The sequence below is a fragment of the Salmo trutta genome, chromosome 31, assembly GCF_901001165.1.
Source record: "Salmo trutta chromosome 31, fSalTru1.1, whole genome shotgun sequence".
Taxonomy (NCBI): domain Eukaryota; kingdom Metazoa; phylum Chordata; class Actinopteri; order Salmoniformes; family Salmonidae; genus Salmo; species Salmo trutta.
The window spans coordinates 43,376,329-43,395,869 of NC_042987.1; the positions used below are offsets into that span (position 1 = coordinate 43,376,329).

The 19,541-nt window shown below is 47.4% G+C and overlaps 1 pseudogene; it reads left to right on the top strand.

Annotated features, from left to right (window-relative positions):
• The window catches only part of LOC115169228 (macrophage mannose receptor 1-like), a 66,092-nt pseudogene that overhangs the window by 34,458 nt on the left and 12,093 nt on the right, over window positions 1-19,541 (top strand).

Here is a 19,541-nt window from a genome sequence, read left to right on the forward strand (position 1 = left end):
AGGCAGTTACTCTATATAGGGGACCAGGGTCATTACTCTATATAGGGACCAGGGTCAGTTACTCTATATAGGGGACAGGGTCAGTTACTCTATATAGGGGACCAGGGTCAGTTACACTATATAGGGGACGGGTCAGTTACTCTATATAGGGACCAGGGTCAGTTACTCTATATAGGGGACCAGGGTCAGTTACTCTATATAGGGGACCAGGGTCAGTTACTTTATAGGGGACCAGGGTCAGTTACTCTATATAGGGGACCAGGGTCATTTACCCTATATAGAGGACCAGGGTCCAGTTACACTATATAGGGGACCAGGGTACCAGTTACACTATATAGGGGACCAGGGTCAAGTTACAACTATAATAGGGACCAGGGTCAGTTTACACTAGATACGGGGACCCGGTTCAGTTACTCTATATATGGGACCAGGGTCAGTGACTCTATATAGGGGACCAGGGGTCATTTAACACTATATAGGGGGAACCAGGGTCAGTTACTCTATATAGGGGACCAGGGTCAGTTACACATATATAGGGGACCAGGGTCAGATTTACTCTATATAGGGGACCCAGGGTCAGGTACGCTAATATAGGGGACCAGGGTCAGTTACACTATATAGGGGACCATGGTCAGTTACTCTATATAGGGGACCAGGGTCGTTACACTATATAGGGGACGACAGTGTCAGTTACTCTATATAGGGGACCAGGGTCAGTTACACTATATAGGGGACCAGGTCAGTTACTCTATATAGTAGAACCAGGTTTCAGTTACTCTATATAGGGGACCAGGGTCAGTTACACTATATAGGGGACCAGGGTCAGTTACTCTATATAGGGGACCAGGGTCAGTTACTCTATATAGGGACCAGGGTCAGTTCTCTAATAGGGGACCAGGTCAGTTACTCTATATAGGGGACCAGGGTCAGTTACTCTATATAGGGGACCAGGGTCAGTTACACTATATAGGGACCAGGGTCAGTTTACACTATAGGGACCAGGGTCAGTTACTCTATATAGGGGACCGGGTCAGTTACTCTGTATAGGGGACCAGGTCAGTTTATTAAATAGGGGACCAGGGTCAGTTACTATATAGGGGACCAGGGTCAGTTACCTATATAGAGGACCAGGGTCAGTTACACTATATAGGGACCAGGGTCAGTTACCTATATAGGACCAGGGTCAGTTACACTATATAGGGGACCAGGGTCAGTTACACTCTATAGGGACCAGGGTCAGTTACTCTATATAGGGGACCAGGGTCAGATTACTCTATATAGGGGACCAGGGTCAGTTACTCTATATAGGGGACCAGGGTCAGTTACTCTATATAGGGACCAGGGTCAGTTACACTATATAGGGGACCAGGGGCAGTTTACTCTATATAGGGGACCAGTGTCAGTTACTCTATATGGGGACCAGGGTCAGTTACACTATATAGGGGACCAGGGTCAGTTACTCTATATAGGGGACCATGGGTCAGTTACTCTATATGGGGAGACCAGGGTCAGTTACACTATATAGGGGACCAGGGTCAGTTACTCTATATAGGGGACCAGGGTCAGTTACTCTATATAGGGGACCAGGGTCAGTTACACTATATAGGGGACCAGGGTCAGTTACTCTATATAGGGGACCAGGGTCAGTTACTCTATATAGGGGACCAGGGTCAGTTACACTATATAGGGACCAGGGTCAGTTACTCTATATATGGGGACCAGGGTCGTTACTCTATATAGAGTACCAGGTTTCAGTTACTCTATATAGGGGACCAGGGTCAGTTACACTATATAGGGGACCAGGTCAGTTACTCTATAGGGGACCAGGGTCAGTTACTCTATATAGGGGACCAGGGTCAGTTACTCTATATAGGGGACCAGGGTCAGTTACTCTATATAGGGGACCAGGTCAGTACACTATATAGGGGACCAGGGTCAGATTACTCTATATAGGGGACCAGGGTCAGTACTCTATATAGGGGACCAGGGTCAGTTACTCTATATAGGGGACCAGGGTCAGTTACTCTATATAGGGGACCAGGGTCAGTTACTCTATATAGGGGACCAGGGTCAGTTACCACTATATAGGGGACCAGGGTCAGTTACCTATATAGGGGACCAGGGTCAGTTACACTATATAGGGCACCAGGGTCAGTTACACTATATAGGGACCAGGGTCAGTTACTCTATATAGGGGACCAGGGTCAGTTACTCTATATAGGGGACCAGGGTCAGTTACTCTATATAGGGGACCAGGGTCAGTTACTCTATATAGGGGACCAGGGTCAGTTTACTCTATATAGGGGACCAGGGTCAGTTACACTATATAGGGGGACCAGGGTCAGTTCTCTATATTAGGGGACAGGGTCAGTTACCACTATAGGGGACCAGGGTCAGTTACACTATATAGGGGACCAGGGTCAGTTACATCTATATAGGGGACCCGGGTCAGTTACCTTATATAGGGGACCAGGGTCAGTTACTCTATATAGGGACCAGGGTCAGTTATTACTATATAGGGGACCAGGGTCAGTTACTCTATATAGGGGACCAGGGTCAGTTACTCTATATAGGGGACCAGGGTCAGTTACACTATATAGGGGACCAGGGTCAGTTACTCTATATAGGGGACCAGGGTCAGTTACACTATATAGGGGAACAGGGTAAGTTACTATAAGGAGGAACAGGGTCAGTTACTCTATTAGAGAGGACCAGGGTCAGTTACTACTATATAGGGACCAAGGGTCAGTTACTCTATATAGGGGACCAAGGGTCAGTTACTCTCTATAGGGGACCAGGGTCAGTTACTCTATATAGGGGACCAGGGTCAGTTACTACTATATAGGGGACCAGGGTCAGTTACACTATATAGGGGACCAGGGTCAGTTACACTCTATAGGGGACCAGGGTCAGTTACTCTATAGAGGGGACCAGGGTCAGTTACACTATATAGGGGACCAGGGTCAGTTACACTATATAGGGGACCAGGGTCAGTTACTCTATATAGGGGAAAAGGACCAGGGTCAGTTACACTATATAGGGGACCAGGGTCAGTTACTCTATATAGGGGACCAGGGTCAGTTACACTATATAGGGGACAGGGTCAGTTACTCTATATAGAGTACCAGGTTCAGTTACTCTATATAGGGGACCAGGGTCAGTTACACTATATAGGGGACCAGGGTCAGTTACTCTATATAGGGGACCAGGGTCAGTTACTCTATATAGGGGACCAGGGTCAGTTACTCTATATAGGGGACCAGGGTCAGTTACACTATATAGGGGACCAGGGTCAGATACACTATATAGGGGACCAGGGTCAGTTACTCTATATAGGGGACCAGGGTCAGTTACTCTATATAGGGACCAGGGTCAGTTACTCTATATAGGGGACCAGGGTCAGTTACTCTATATAGGGGACCAGGGTCAGTTACTCTATATAGGGACCAGGGTCAGTTACTCTATATAGGGGACCAGGGTCAGTTACTCTATATAGGGGACCAGGTCAGTTACTCTATATAGGGGACCAGGGTCAGTTACCTATATAGGGGACCCGGGTCAGTTACTCTATATAGGGGACCAGGGTAAGTTTACTCTATATAGGGGACCCAGGTCAGTTACTCTATATAGGGGACCAGGGTCAGTTACCTATATAGGGGACTGGGTCAGTTACTCTATATAGTGGACCGGGGTCAGTTACACTATATAGGGACCCGGGTCAGTTTACTCTTATAGGGGACCAGGTCAGTTACTCTATATAGGGGACCAGGGTCAGTTACTCTATATAGGGGACCAGGGTCAGTTACTCTATATAGGGACCAGGGTCAGTTACTCTGTATAGGGGAAAAGGACCAGGGTCAGTTACACTATAGGGACCTGGGTCAGTTACTCTATATAGGGGACCAGGGTCAGTTTACCTATATAGGGGACCAGGGTCAGTTACTCTATATAGGGGACCAGGGTCAGTTACCTATATAGGGACAGGGTCATTTACTCTATATAGGGGACCAGGGTCAGTTACTCTATATAGGGGACCAGGGTCAGTTACACTATATAGGGGACCAGGGTCAGTTACACTATATAGGGGACCAGGGTCAGTACTCTATATAGGGGGACCAGGGTCAGTTTACTCTATATAGGGGACCAGGGTCAGTTACTCTATATAGGGGACCAGGGTCAGTTACTCTATATAGGGGACCAGGGTCAGTTACTCTATATAGGGGACCAGGGTCAGTTACTCTATATAGGGGACCAGGTGTCAGTTACTCTATATAGGGGACAGGGGTCAGTTACTCTATATAGGGGACCAGGGTCAGTTACTCTATATAGGGGACCAGGGTCAGTTACACTATATAGGGGACCAGGTCAGTTACACTATATAGGGGACCAGGGTCAGTTACACTATATAGGGGACCAGGGTCAGTTACACTATATAGGGGACCAGGGTCAGTTACTCTATATAGGGGAGCAGGGACCAGGGGTCAGTACTCTATATAGGGGACCAGGGTCAGTTACTCTGTATAGGGGACCAGGGTCAGTTACTCTATATAGGGGACCAGGGTCAGTTACTCTATATAGGGACCAGGCCAGTTACTCTATATAGAGGACCCGGGTCAGTTACAGCTATTATAGGGGACCAGGGTCAGTACGCTATATAGGGGACCAGGGTCAGTTACACTATATAGGGACCAGGGTCAGTTACTCTATATAGGGGACCAGGGTCAGTTACTCTATAGGGGACCAGGGTCAGGTACTCTATATAGGGGACCAGGGTCAGTTACTCTATATGGGACCAGGTTCAGTTACTCTATATAGGGGACCAGGGTCAGTTACTCTATATAGGGGACCAGGGTCAGTTTACACTATATAGGGGACCAGGGTCAGTTACCTATATAGGGGACCAGGGTCAGTTACACTATATAGGGGACCAGGGTCAGTTACCTATATAGGGGACCAGGGTCAGTTACTCTATATAGGGGACCAGGGTCAGTTCTCTATATAGGGGACCAGGGTCAGTACTCTATATAGGGGACCAGGGTCAGTTTACTCTATATAGGGACCAGGGTCAGTTTACTACTAGATAGGGACCAGGGTCAGTTACTCTATATAGGGGATCAGGGTCAGTTCTCTATATAGGGGACCAGGGTCGTTACACTATATAGGGGACCAGGGGTCAGTTACTCTATATAGGGGACCAGGGTCAGTTAATCTATATAGGGGACCAGGGTCAGTTACTCTGTATAGGGGACCAGGGTCAGTTACTTTAAATAGGGGACCAGGGTCAGTTACTCTATATAGGGACCAGGGTCAGTTTACCCTTATAGAGGACCAGGGTCAGTACACTATATAGGGGACCAGGGGTCAGTTACACTATATAGGGGACCAGGGTCAGTTACACTATATAGGGACCAGGGTCAGTTACACTATATAGGGGACCAGGGTCAGTTACTCTATATAGGGGACCAGGGTCAGTTAATCTATATAGGGGACCAGGGTCAGTTACACTATATAGGGGACCAGGGTCAGTTACTCTATATAGGGGACCAGGGTCAGTTACACTATATAGGGGACCAGGGTCAGTTACTACTATATAGGGGACCAGGGTCAGTACTCTATATAGGGGACCAGGGTCAGTTACTCTATATAGGGGGACCAGGGTCAGTTACTCTATATAGGGGACCAGGGTCAGTTACACTATATAGGGGACCAGGGTCAGTTACTCTATATAGGGACCAGGGTCAGTTACACTATATAGGGGACCAGGGTCAGTTACTCTATATAGGTAGACCAGGTTCAGTTACTCTATATAGGGGACCAGGGTCAGTTACACTATATAGGGGACCAGGGTCAGTACCTCTATAGGGGACCAGGGTCAGTTACTCTATATAGGGGACCAGGGTCAGTTACTCTATCTAGGGGACCAGGGTCAGTTACACTATATAGGGGACCAGGGTCAGTTACACTATATAGGGGACCAGGGTCAGTTACTCATATAGGGGACCAGGGTCAGTTTACTCTGTATAGGGACCAGGGTCAGTTACTTTAAATAGGGACCAGGGTCAGTTACTCTATATAGGGGACCAGGTCAGTTACCCTATATAGAGGACCAGGTCAGTTACACTATATAAGGGGACCAGGGTCAGTTACACTATATAGGGGACCAGGTCAGTTACACTATATAGGGACCAGGGTCAGTTACACTATAGGGGACCAGGTCAGTTACTCTATATAGGGGACCAGGTCAGATACTCTATATGGGGACCAGGGTCATTACTCTATATAGGGGACCAGGGTCAGTTTACTCTATATAGGGGACCAGGGTCATTACTCTATATAGGGGACCAGGTCAGTTACTCTATATAGGGGACCAGGTCAGTTACTCTATATAGGGGACCAGGGTCAGTTACACTATATAGGGGACCAGGGTCAGTTACTCTATATAGGGACCATGGGTCAGTTACTCTATATAGGGGACCAGGGTCAGTTACACTATATAGGGGACCAGGTCCAGTACTCTATATAGGGGACAGGGGTCAGTTACTCTATATAGGGGACCAGGGTCAGTACCTATATAGGGGACCAGGGTCGTTACTCTATATAGGGGACCAGGGTCAGTACTTATATAGGGGACCAGGGGTTCAGTACCTATATAGGGGACCAGGTCAGTTACACTATATAGGGGACCAGGGTCAGTTACTCTATATAGGGGACCAGGGTCAGTTACACTAATAGGGGACCAGGGTCAGTTACTCTATATAGGGGACCAGGGTCAGTTACTTACACCCAACTATATATAGGGGACCAGGGTCAGTTACTCTATATAGGGGACCAGGGTCAGTTACACTATATAGGGGACCAGGTTCAGTTACTCTATATAGTAGACCAGGTTTCAGTTACTCTATATAGGGACCAGGGTCAGTTACACTATATAGGGGACCAGGGTCGTTACACTATATAGGGGACCAGGGTCAGTTACTCTATATAGGGACCAGGGTCAGTTACTCTATATAGGGGACCAGGGTCAGTTACTCTATATAGGGACCAGGTCAGTTACACTATATAGGGGACCAGGGTCAGTTACACTATATAGGGGACCAGGGTCAGTTACTCTATATAGGGGACCAGGGTCAGATACTCTATATAGGGGACCAGGGTCAGTTACTCTATATAGGGGACCAGGGTCAGTTACTCTATATAGGGGACCAGGGTCAGTTACTCTATATAGGGGACCAGGGTCAGTTACTCTATATAGGGGACCAGGGTCAGTTACTCTATATAGGGGACAGGGGTCAGTTACTCTATATAGGGGACAGGGGTCAGTTACTCTATATAGGGGACCAGGGTCAGTTACACTATATAGGGGACCAGGGTCAGTTACACTATATAGGGGACCAGGGTCAGTTACACTATATAGGGGACCAGGGTCAGTTACTCTATATAGGGGAGCAGGGTCAGTTACTCTATATAGGGGACCAGGGTCAGTTACTCTATATAGGGGACCAGGGTCAGTTACTCTATATAGGGGACCAGGGCCAGTTACTCTATATAGAGGACCCGGGTCAATTACACTATATAGGGGACCAGGGTCAGTTATGCTATATAGGGGACCAGGGTCAGTTACACTATATAGGGGACCAGGGTCAGTTACTCTATATAGGGGACCAGGGTCAGTTACTCTATATAGGGGACCAGGGTCAGTTACTCTATATAGGGGACCAGGGTCAGTTACTCTATATAGGGGACCAGGGTCAGTTACTCTATATAGGGGACCAGGGTCAGTTACTCTATATAGGGGACCAGGGTCAGTTACACTATATAGGGGACCAGGGTCAGTTACTCTATATAGGGGACCAGGGTCAGTTACACTATATAGGGCACCAGGGTCAGTTACACTATATAGGGGACCAGGGTCAGTTACTCTATATAGGGGACCAGGGTCAGTTACTCTATATAGGGGACCAGGGTCAGTTACTCTATATAGGGGACCAGGGTCAGTTACTCTATATAGGGGACCAGGGTCAGTTACTCTATATAGGGGACCAGGGTCAGTTACACTATATAGGGACGGGTCAGTTACTCTATATAGGGGACCAGGGTCAGTTACTCTATATAGGGGACCAGGGTCAGTTACTATATAGGGGGACCAGGGTCAGTTACACTATAGGGGGACCAGGGTCAGTTACTCTATATAGGGGACCAGGGTCAGTTACACTATATAGGGGAACAGGGTAAGTTACTCTATAGAGAGGACCAGGGTCAGTTACTCTATATAGGGGACCAGGGTCAGTTACACTATATAGGGGACCAAGGTCAGTTACTCTATATAGGGGACCAGGGTCAGTTACTCTCTATAGGGGACCAGGGTCAGTTACTCTATATAGGGGACCAGGGTCAGTTACACTATATAGGGGACCAGGGTCAGTTACACTATATAGGGGACCAGGGTCAGTTACTCTATATAGGGGACCAGGGTCAGTTACTCTATATAGGGGACCAGGGTCAGTTACACTATATAGGGGACCAGGGTCAGTTACACTATATAGGGGACCAGGGTCAGTTACTCTATATAGGGGAAAAGGACCAGGGTCAGTTACACTATATAGGGGACCAGGGTCAGTTACTCTATATAGGGGACCAGGGTCAGTTACACTATATAGGGGACCAGGGTCAGTTACTCTATATAGAGTACCAGGTTCAGTTACTCTATATAGGGGACCAGGGTCAGTTACACTATATAGGGGACCAGGGTCAGTTACTCTATATAGGGGACCAGGGTCAGTTACTCTATATAGGGGACCAGGGTCAGTTACTCTATATAGGGGACCAGGGTCAGTTACACTATATAGGGGACCAGGGTCAGATACACTATATAGGGGACCAGGGTCAGTTACTCTATATAGGGGACCAGGGTCAGTTACTCTATAGGGGACCAGGGTCAGTTACTCTATATAGGGGACCAGGGTCAGTTACTCTATATAGGGGACCAGGGTCAGTTACTCTATATAGGGGACCAGGGTCAGTTACTCTATATAGGGGACCAGGGTCAGTTACTCTATATAGGGGACCAGGGTCAGTTACTCTATAGGGACCAGGGTCAGTACACTATATAGGGGACCCGGGTCAGTTACTCTATATAGGGGACCAGGGTAAGTTACTCTATATAGGGGACCAGGGTCAGTTACACTATATAGGGGACCAGGGTCAGTTACTCTATATAGGGGACCGGGGTCAGTTACTCTATATAGTGGACCGGGGTCAGTTACACTATATAGGGGACCCGGGTCAGTTACTCTATATAGGGGACCAGGGTCAGTTACTCTATATAGGGGACCAGGGTCAGTTACTCTATATAGGGGACCAGGGTCAGTTACTCTATATAGGGGACCAGGGTCAGTTACACTGTATAGGGGAAAAGGACCAGGGTCAGTTACACTATATAGGGGACCTGGGTCAGTTACTCTATATAGGGGACCAGGGTCAGTTACACTATATAGGGGACCAGGGTCAGTTACTCTATATAGGGGACCAGGGTCAGTTACTCTATATAGGGGACCAGGGTCAGGTACTCTATATAGGGGACCAGGGTCAGTTACTCTATATAGGGGACCAGGGTCAGTTACACTATATAGGGGACCAGGGTCAGTTACTCTATATAGGGGACCAGGGTCAGTTACACTATAAAGGGGAAAAGTACCAGGGTCAGTTACACTATAGAGGGGAAAAGGACCAGGGTCAGTTACTCTATATAGGGGACCAGGGTCAGTTACTCTATATAGGGGAAAAAGGACCAGGGTCAGTTACTCTATATAGGGGACCAGGGTCAGTTACTCTATATAGGGGACCAGGGTCAGTTACTCTATATAGGGGAAAAGGACCAGGGTCAGTTACTCTATATAGGGGACCAGGGTCAGTTACTCTATATAGGGGAAAAGGACCAGGGTCAGTTACAATATATAGGGGACCAGGTTCAGTTACACTATATAGGGGACCAGGGTCAGTTACTCTATAAGGGGTCCAGTCAGTTACTCTATATAGGGGACCAGGGTCAGTTACTCTATATAGGGGACCAGGGTCAGTTACTCTATATAGGGGACCAGGGTCAGTTACTCTATATAGGGGATAAGGACCAGGGTCAGTTACTCTATATAGGGGACCAGGGTCAGTTACTCTATATAGGGGATAAGGACCAGGGTCAGTTACTCTATATAGGGGAAAGGACCAGGGTCAGTTACTCTATATAGGGGACCAGGTGAACCCTTTGGGATTTTAGATGGGACTCTGGTGAGAACTTAAACATTTGTTAATGTTACTATTTCTGTTGCTGTTTGTCTTCAGATGGAGTGACATAGCTTTTAGTCTCAGATGCAGTGACATAGCTGTTAGTCTTCAGATTAGTGACATAGCTGTTAGTCTTTCAGATGTAGTGACATAGCTGTTAGTCTTCAGATGTAGTGACATAGCTGTTAGTCTTCAGAAGTAATGACATAACTGTTAGTCTTCAGATGTTGTGACATAGCTGTTGAGTCTTCAGATGTAGTGACATAGCTGTTAGTCCTCCAGAGGTAGTGACATAGCTGTTAGTCTCCAGATGTAGTGACATAGCTGTTGTTGTTGTTTGTCTGCTAGGTCACCTCTCCTGCTGATCCTGGTCAGATGTGTGGACTGGTTGACCCAGCCAGCAGTCCTACTGGCAGAGCTCCTTGTGCTCCAAGAAACATGGCTACATCTGTCAGAAAGACCCACCTTCACCCCCTGTTCACCCAGGTAGGTCTGTCAGAAAGATCTCCCTAAAACGCCCCGTTCACCCAGGTAGGTCTGTCAGAAAGATCGCCCTAAAAGCCCCCTTCACCCAGGTAGGTCTGTCAGAAAGACCTCCCTATTACCCTGTCCACCCAGGTAGGTCTTTCAGAAAGATGTCCCTATAACCCCTGTTCACCCAGATCCAACGGTTCCGTTCTACTCTGCTCATTTTAATCCAGTCTCGTCCATTTCAATCTTGTACAGTTTTGTTTTAATTATGTTCAGTCCATTTTATTCCAGTCTAGTCTAGTCCCTTTCAATCTTGTACAGTTTGTTTTAATAATATTTAGTCCATTTTAATCCAGTCTAGTCCATTTCAATCTTGTACATTTGTTTTAATAACTTTCAGTCCTTTTTAGTCCAGTTCATTTTGTAGTATTTTTGTTGTATTATGGGCGGTGTATTTCTTGTATTTCTACAATGTGTTTCCCTGTGTTTGTGATCAACAGAAGAGAGCGCGTGTTTCTGGCTCCAGTCCGTGGATTCCCGACGCTGGCCAGGTGCTTCCTCCTCCCAGCGTACTAAGAAGACCTGGACAGAGGCTCAGACGGAATGTCCGGAAGGACGGAGGCGACCTGGCCAGCATCCACAACTTGAGCAGCACAGCTTTGTGATGTCACAGCTGGGATATGGGTCAGTGAAACACAGATACGCTCACAACGTTAGACAGTCAGTGAAAAGCTAACTCCATCTCTCCCACCTCTCTTCCTCTGTCCCAGCGGCCGCTGACGAGCTGTGGATCGGGATGAACGATGTCAAGACGTCACCTACTGTTTTGACTGGAGCGACCAATCCGCTGTCACCTTCACCAGTGTGGAGAAGCCATGCCAATGGGGGGGCAAATGTGTCCTGGTCAGGGGAGAGGTATGGTACCATCATCCCCCCTCCACCACTGCCCCTAACCCCTAACACACCCCTAACCTTGCCCCTAACCCTTACACCCCTAACCTTGCCCCTAACCCTAAACCATTTACATTACATTACATTTAAGTCATTTAGCAGACACTCTTATCCAGAGCGACTTACAAATTGGTGCATTCACCTTATGATATCCAGTGGAACAACCACTTTACAATAGTGCATCTAAATCTTTTAAGGGGGGGGGTTAGAAGGATTACTTTATCCTATCCCAGGTATTCCTTAAAGAGGTGGGGTTTCAGGTGTCTCCGGAAGGTGGTGATTGATTCCGCTGTCCTGGCGTCGTGAGGGAGCTTGTTCTACCATTGGGGTGCCAGAGCAGCGAACAGTTTGGACTGGGCTGAGCGGGAACCGTGCTTCCTCAGAGGTAGGGGGGCCAGCAGGCCAGAGGTGGATGAATGCAGTGCCCTTGTTTGGGTGTAGGGCCTGATCAGAGCCTGAAGGTATGGAGGTGCCGTTCCCCTCACAGCTCCGTAGGCAAGCACCATGGTCTTGTAGCGGATGCGTAGCTTCAACTGGAAGCCAGTGGAGAGAGCGGAGGAGAGGGGTGACGTGAGAGAACTTGGGAAGGTTGAACACCAGACGGGCTGCGGCGTTCTGGATGAGTTGTAGGGGTTTATGGCACAGGCAGGGAGCCCAGCCAACAGCGAGTTGCAGTAATCCAGACGGGAGATGACAAGTGCCTGGATTAGGACCTGCGTCGCTTCCTGTGTGAGGCAGGGTCGTACTCTGCGAATGTTGTAGAGCATGAACCTACAGGTCACCGCCTTGATGTTAGTGGAGAACGACAGGGTGTTGTCCAGGATCACGCCAAGGTTCTTAGCACTCTGGGAGGAGGACACAAGGGAGTTGTCAACCGTGATGGCGAGATCATGGAACGGGCAGTCCTTCCCCGGGAGGAAGAGCAGCTCCGTCTTGCCGAGGTTCAGCTTGAGGGTGGTGATCCGTCATCCACACTGATATGTCTGCCAGACATGCAGAGATGCGATTCGCCGCCTGGTTATCAGAAGGGGGAAAGGAGAAGATTAATTGTGTGTCGTCTGCATAGCAATGATAGGAGAGACCATGTGAGGATATGACAGAGCCAAGTGACTTGGTGTATAGCGAGAATAGGAGAGGGCCTAGAACAGAGCCCTGGGGGACACCAGTGGTGATAGCGTGGTGCGGAGACAGATTCTCGCCACGCCACCTGGTAGGAGCGACCTGTCAGGTAGGACGCAATCCAAGCGTGGGCCCGCGCCGGAGATGCCCAACTCGGAGAGGGTGGAGAGGAGGATCTGATGGTTCACAGTATCATAGGGCAGCAGATAGGTCTAGAAGGATGAGAGCAGAGGAGAGAGAGTTAGCTTTAGCAGTGCGGAGAGCCTCCGTGACACAGAGAAGAGCAGTCTCAGTTGAATGCCCAGTCTTGAAACCTGACTGATTAGGATCAAGAAGGTCAATTCTGAGAGAGATAGCAGGAGAGCTGGCCAAGGACGGCACGTTCAAGAGTTTGGAGAGAAAAGAAAGAAGGGATACTGGTCTGTAGGTTGTTGACATGGGAGGGATCGAGTGTAGGTTTTTCAGAAGGGGTGCAACTCTCGCTCTCTTGAAGACGGAAGGGACGTAGCCAGCGGTCAAGGATGAGTTGATGAGCGAGGTGAGGTAGGGGAGAAGGTCTCCGGAAATGGTCTGGAGAGAGAGGAGGGGATAGGGTCAAGTGGGCAGGTTGTTTTGCGGCCGGCCGTCACAAGACGCGAAATTTCATCTGGAGAGAGATGGGGAGAAAGAGGTCAAAGCACAGGGTAGGGCAGTGTGAGCAGGACCAGCGGTGTCGTTTGACTTAGCAAACGAGGATCGGATATCGTCAACCTTCTTTTCAAAATGGTTGACGAAGTCATCCGCAGAGAGGGAGGAGGGGGGAGGGGAGGAGGATTCAGGAGGGAGGAGAAGGTAGCAAAGAGCTATCCTAGGGTTAGAGGCAGATGCTTGGAATTTAGAGTGGTAGAAAGTGGCTTTAGCAGCAGAGACAGAAGAGGAGAATGTAGAGAGGAGGGAGTGAAAGGATGCCAGGTCCGCAGGGAGGCGAGTTTTCCTCCATTTCCGCTCGGCTGCCCGGAGCCCTGTTTCTGTGAGCTCGCAGTGAGGTCGTCGAGCCACGGAGCAGGAGGGGAGGACCGAGCCGGCCTGGAGGATAGGGGACAGAGAAAATCAAGGATGCAGAAAGGGAGGAGGAGGAGGGTTGAGGAGGCAGAATCAGGAGATAGGTTGGAGAAGGTTTGAGCAGAGGGAAGAGATGATAGGATGGAAGAGGAGAGAGTAGCGGGAGAGAGAGAGCGAAGGTTGGACGGCGCAATACCATCCGAGTAGGGGGCAGAGTGAGAAGTGTTGGATGAGAGCGAGAGGGAAAAGGATACAAGGTAGTGGTCGGAGATTTGGAGGGGAGTTGCAATGAGATTAGTGGAAGAACAGCATCTAGTAAAGATGAGGTCAAGCGTATTGCCTGCCTTGTGAGTAGGGGGGGAAAGGTGAGAGGGTGAGGTCAAAAGAGGAGAGGAGTGGAAAGAAGGAGGCAGAGAGGAATGAGTCAAAGGTAGACGGGGGAGGTTAAAGTCACCCAGAACTGTGAGAGGTGAGCCATCCTCAGGAAAGGAACTTGTCAAGGCGTCAAGCTCATTGAATGACTCTCCAAGGGAACCTGGAGTGGCGATAAATGATAAGGATGTTAAGCTTGAAAGGGCTGGTAACTGTGACAGCATGGAATTCAAATGAGGAGATAGACAGATGGGTCAGGGGAGAAAGAGAGAAATGCCACTTGGGAGAGATGAGGATTCCAGTGCCACCACCCCCGCTGGCTCGATGCTCTAGGGGTATGCGAGAAGACGTGGGCAGACGAGGAGAGAGCAGTAGGAGTAGCAGTGTTATCTGTGGTAATCCATGTTTCCGTCAGCGCCAGGAAGTCTAGGGACTAGGAGGGTAGCATAGGCTGAGATGAACTCAGCCTTGTTGGCCCGCAGACACGGCAGTTCCAGAGGCTGCCGGAGACCTGGAACTCCACGTGGGTCGTGCGCGCTGGGAACCACCAGGTTAGAGTGGCAGCGGCCACGCGGTGTGAAGCGTTTGTATGGCCTGTGCAGAGGGGAGAGAACAGGGATAGACAGACACATAGTTGACAAGCTACTGAAGTGTTGTTTCTTGTATATTGTCTCTTGTGTCCTTTAGAGAACTGTTTCACTTTGATATCCTTTTTCTTCTGTCCTGATTTTCTCTTTCTTTCTCTTCTGTTAACTAGATATTCTTTGTTATTCTTCGTTAGCTAGCTAGCTTCTAACCTAACCCTTACACCCCCTAACCTTGCCCCTAACCCTAACACCCCCTAAACCTTACCCCTAACCCTTACACCCCTAACCTTGCCCCCTAACACTGACACCCCCTAACCTTGCCCCTAACCCTTACACCCCCTAACCTTGCCCCTAACCCTAACCCTTACACCCCCTAACCTGCCCCTAACCTAACAACACCTATTTTTATTTTGTTTAACTTTATTTAACTAGGCAAGTCAGTAAGAACAAATTCTTATTTACAATGACGGCCTACCAGGGCAGAACGAAAGATTTTTACCTTGTCAGCTCGGGGATTCAACCTAGCAGGTCCCGTGTGGCTCAGTTGGTAGAGCACGGGTGTTTGCAACGCCAGGGTTGTGGGTTAGATTCCCACGGGGGACCAGTACGTAAAAACATTTTTTAAATGAAATGTACGCATTCACTGCTGTAAGTCGCTCTGGATAAGAGCGTCTGCTAACCTCTATGGGCTAGGTGGGACGTGTCCGTCCCACCTAGCCCATAGACAGCCAGTGGAACAGCGTGGCGCGAAATACAAAACCTCAAAAATGCAATAATTAAAATTTTTCAAACATACGACTATTTTACACAATTTTAAAGATAAGACTCTCGTTAATCTAACCACATTGTCCGATTTCAAAAATACTTTACAGTGAAAGCAAAACATTAGAGTATGTTAGGAGAGTACATAGCCAAAAATAATCACAGCCATTTTCCAAGCAGTATATATGTCACAAAAACCCAAAAACACAGCTAAATGCATCACTAACCTTTGATGATCTTCATCAGATGACACTCCTAGGACATTATGTTATACAATACATGCATGCTTGTTCCATCAAGTTCATATTTATATCAAAAAACAGCTTTTTAAATTGGCGTGTGATGTTCAGAAAAATGTTTTCCCCACCGAAAACTTCCGGTGAATTACTAAATTACTCATCATAAACGTTGACAAAATACATAAAGATTATTTTAAGAATTATAGATACATAACTCCTTTATGCAATCGCTATGTCAGATTATAAAATAGCTTTTTGGCGAAAGCACATTTTGCAATATTCTGAGTACATAGCTCAGCCATCATGGTGAGCTATTCAGACCCCCGCCAAGTTCGGGGCACACTAAACTCAGAATTAGTATTCAAAAAATTGTATTATCTTTCCTGATCTTTGTCAGAATGCACTCCCAGACTGCTACTTCCACAAGAAATGTTGTTTTTGTTCCAAATAATCCATAGTTATGTCCAAATACCTCCGTTTTGTTCGTGCGGTCAGGTCACTATCCAAGGGTAACGCGCGCGAGCGCATTCGAGACAAAAAAATCAAAATGTTCCATTACCTTACTTAGAAGCATGTCAAAACTCTGTTTAAAATCAATTTTTATGGTATTTTCTCGTAAAATAGCGATCATATTCCAACCGGACAATAGTGTATTCATTCAAAGAGGAAAATAAAAAACAGCGTGGGTCTGGTGAATGCGCATATCCTATCTCTTTGTCACCACGGCCGACCACTGAGAAACTGAGCTACTATACTCTGCCCAGAGACAGGAGACGCCTCAATCCGCTTTCTGTAGTTTTTAGAGAGCCAATGGAAGCCTTAGGAAAGTGCTACGTACCCCCACAGATACTGTAGTTTCGATAGAGAATCAAAGAAGAACTACAAATTCTCAGACAGGCCACTTCCTACTTGGAATTTCTCAGGTTTTGCCTGCCATATGAGTCTGCGTATACTCACAGACACCATTCAAACAGTTTTAGAAACTGAGTGTTTTCTATCCCATTCTACTAATAATATGCATATTCTCGTTTTCTGGGCAAGAGTAGTAACCAGTTTAAATCAGGTACGTTTTTTATCCGGCCGTGAAAATACTGCCCCCTAGCCCAGACAGACTAAATGACTAAAATGTCAAATGTAGCAACCTAACCTACTGGCCCAACGCTCTAACCACAAAGCTACCTGCCACCCCCTAATCTGACCCTAACCCTAACACCCCCTAACCCTAACACCCCTAACCCTAACACACCCTAACCCTAACACCCCCTAACCCTAACACTCCCTAACCCTAACACTCCCTAACCCTAACACTCCCTAACCCTGCCATCCCCTGGCCCTAACACCCCCCCTAACCCTGGCCCTACCACCCCCTAACCATAACACCCCCTAACCCTAACACTCCTAACCCTGGCCCTAACACCCCCTAACCATAACACCCCTAACCCCTAACAACCCCCTAACTCTGGCCCTAACACTCCCTAATCCTGGCCCTAACACTCCCTAACCCTAACACCCCCTAACCCTAACACCCCCTATCCCTGGCCCTAACACTCCCTAACCCTGGCCCTAACACTCCCTAACCCTAACACCCCCTAACCCTGGCCCTAACACCCCCTAACCCTAACACCCCCTAACCCTAACACCCCCTAACCCTAACACCCCCTAACCCTAACACCCCCTAACCCTAACACCCCCTATCCCTGGCCCTAACTCTCCCTAACACTGGCCCTAACACTCCCTACCCCTAACACCCCCTAACCCTGGCCCTAACACTCCCTAACCCTGGCCCTAACACCCCCTAACCCTAACCCAAACCACCCATTCACAACCACACCAACCTCTCCCTCCTTGACGGTGTCCTGTGTGAATGTGTCTGTCTTGCAGCAGGGCAGGTGGGCTACCCAGGTGTGTGAGAACCAGCATGGTTTCATCTGTATGAAGAAATCTACCTCCAAACCCTCAGGGGACCAGGTGGACACTTACCCAGGCTGCAAACCGGTGAGTGGACAGCCAGGGGGAGCAGAGTTCAGCCAGGGGGAGCAGAGTTCAGCCAGGGGGAGCAGAGTTCAGCCAGGGGGAGCAGAGGTCATGCTCTATAGCGCTGATGTTCTCCGGAATAGCCACATACATGGCTCCCCGCACCGGAGACTGAGGTTCAAGCCTCGATTCAAGCCTTCCTGATGTCACTCCCACTTCTCCACCTCTGTTTCCAAGTGTCTGAATAAAGTAGAAAAAAACATTCTGTAAATGTGCCAGATTTAGTCAGCTAGCTAGTTGTCAACTGTAGTCCCTGGGCAGGTAGATAGATAATCAACATTTACATCAAAAATCTAATCAAATCAAATGTTATTTGTCACGTGCACCGAATACAACAGGTGTAGACAATGAAATGATTAACCAACAATGCAGTTTTAAGAAAAAATAAGTATTTACTAAATAAACTGAAGTAAACAATATAAAAATAAATAAATAAATACAAATACATTTTTTTAAACGAAAATGAAAAAATAATAATAATAATTTATGAGCAACAATAAAATAAAGTTAATGAGGCTATATACAGGGGGTACTGGTACAGAGTCAAGGTGCGGAGGCACCAGTTAACCTCTCTGGGCTAGGTGGGAGAGTACATAGACACAAATAATCACACAGCCATTTTCAAAGCAAGCATATATGTCACAAAAACCCAAACCACAGCTAAATGCAGCACTAACCTTTGATGATCTTCATCAGATGACACTCCTAGGACATTATGTTATACAATACATGCATGCTTTGTTCAATCAAGTTCATATTTATATCAAAAACTAGTTTTTTACATTAGCATATGATGTTCAGAACTAGCATACCCACCGAAAACTTCCGGTGAATTTACTAAATTACTCATGATAAACGTTGACAAAATACATAAGAATTATTTTAAGAATTATAGATACAGAACTCCTTTATGCAAACGCTGTGTCAGATTTTAAAATAGCTTTTCGGCGAAAGCACATTTTGCAATATTCTGAGTACATAGCTCGGCCATCACGGCTAGCTAATTTGACACCCACCAAGTTTGGGGCAACCTAAACTTAGAATTTCTATTAGAAAAATTGGATTACCTTTGCTGTTCTTCGTCAGAATGCACTCCCAGGACTTCTACTTCAACAACAAATGTTGTTTTGGTTCCAAATAATCCATAGTTATGTCCAAATACCTCAGTTTTGTTCGTGCGTTCAGGTCACTATCCGAAGGGTAACGCGCGAGCACATTTCGTTACCAACAATTTCAAAATATTCCTTTACCATACTTAGAAGCATGTCAAACGCTGTTTAAAATCTATTTTTATGCTATTTTTCTCGTAAAATAGCGATAATATTCCAACCGGACAATGTTGTATTCATTCAAAGAGTGAAAGAAAAAAATTGTGAGGTCTTGTGAATGCGCATCTCCAGTCTCACTGTCCCCAGGCAGACCACTTACAAACTCTGCTGCTGTACTTTGCCCAGAGACAGGAGACGCGTCATTCCGCTTTTTGAATGCTTTAGAGAGCCAATGGAAGCCTTAGAAAGTGTCACGTAACAGCACAGATGCTGTAATTTCGATAGAGATGCAACAGAAGGACTACAAATTGTCAGACAGGCCACTTCCTGCATGGAATCTTCTCAGGTTTTTGCCTGCCATATGAGTTCTGTTATACTCACAGACACCATTCAAACCGTTTTAGAAACTTTAGAGTGTT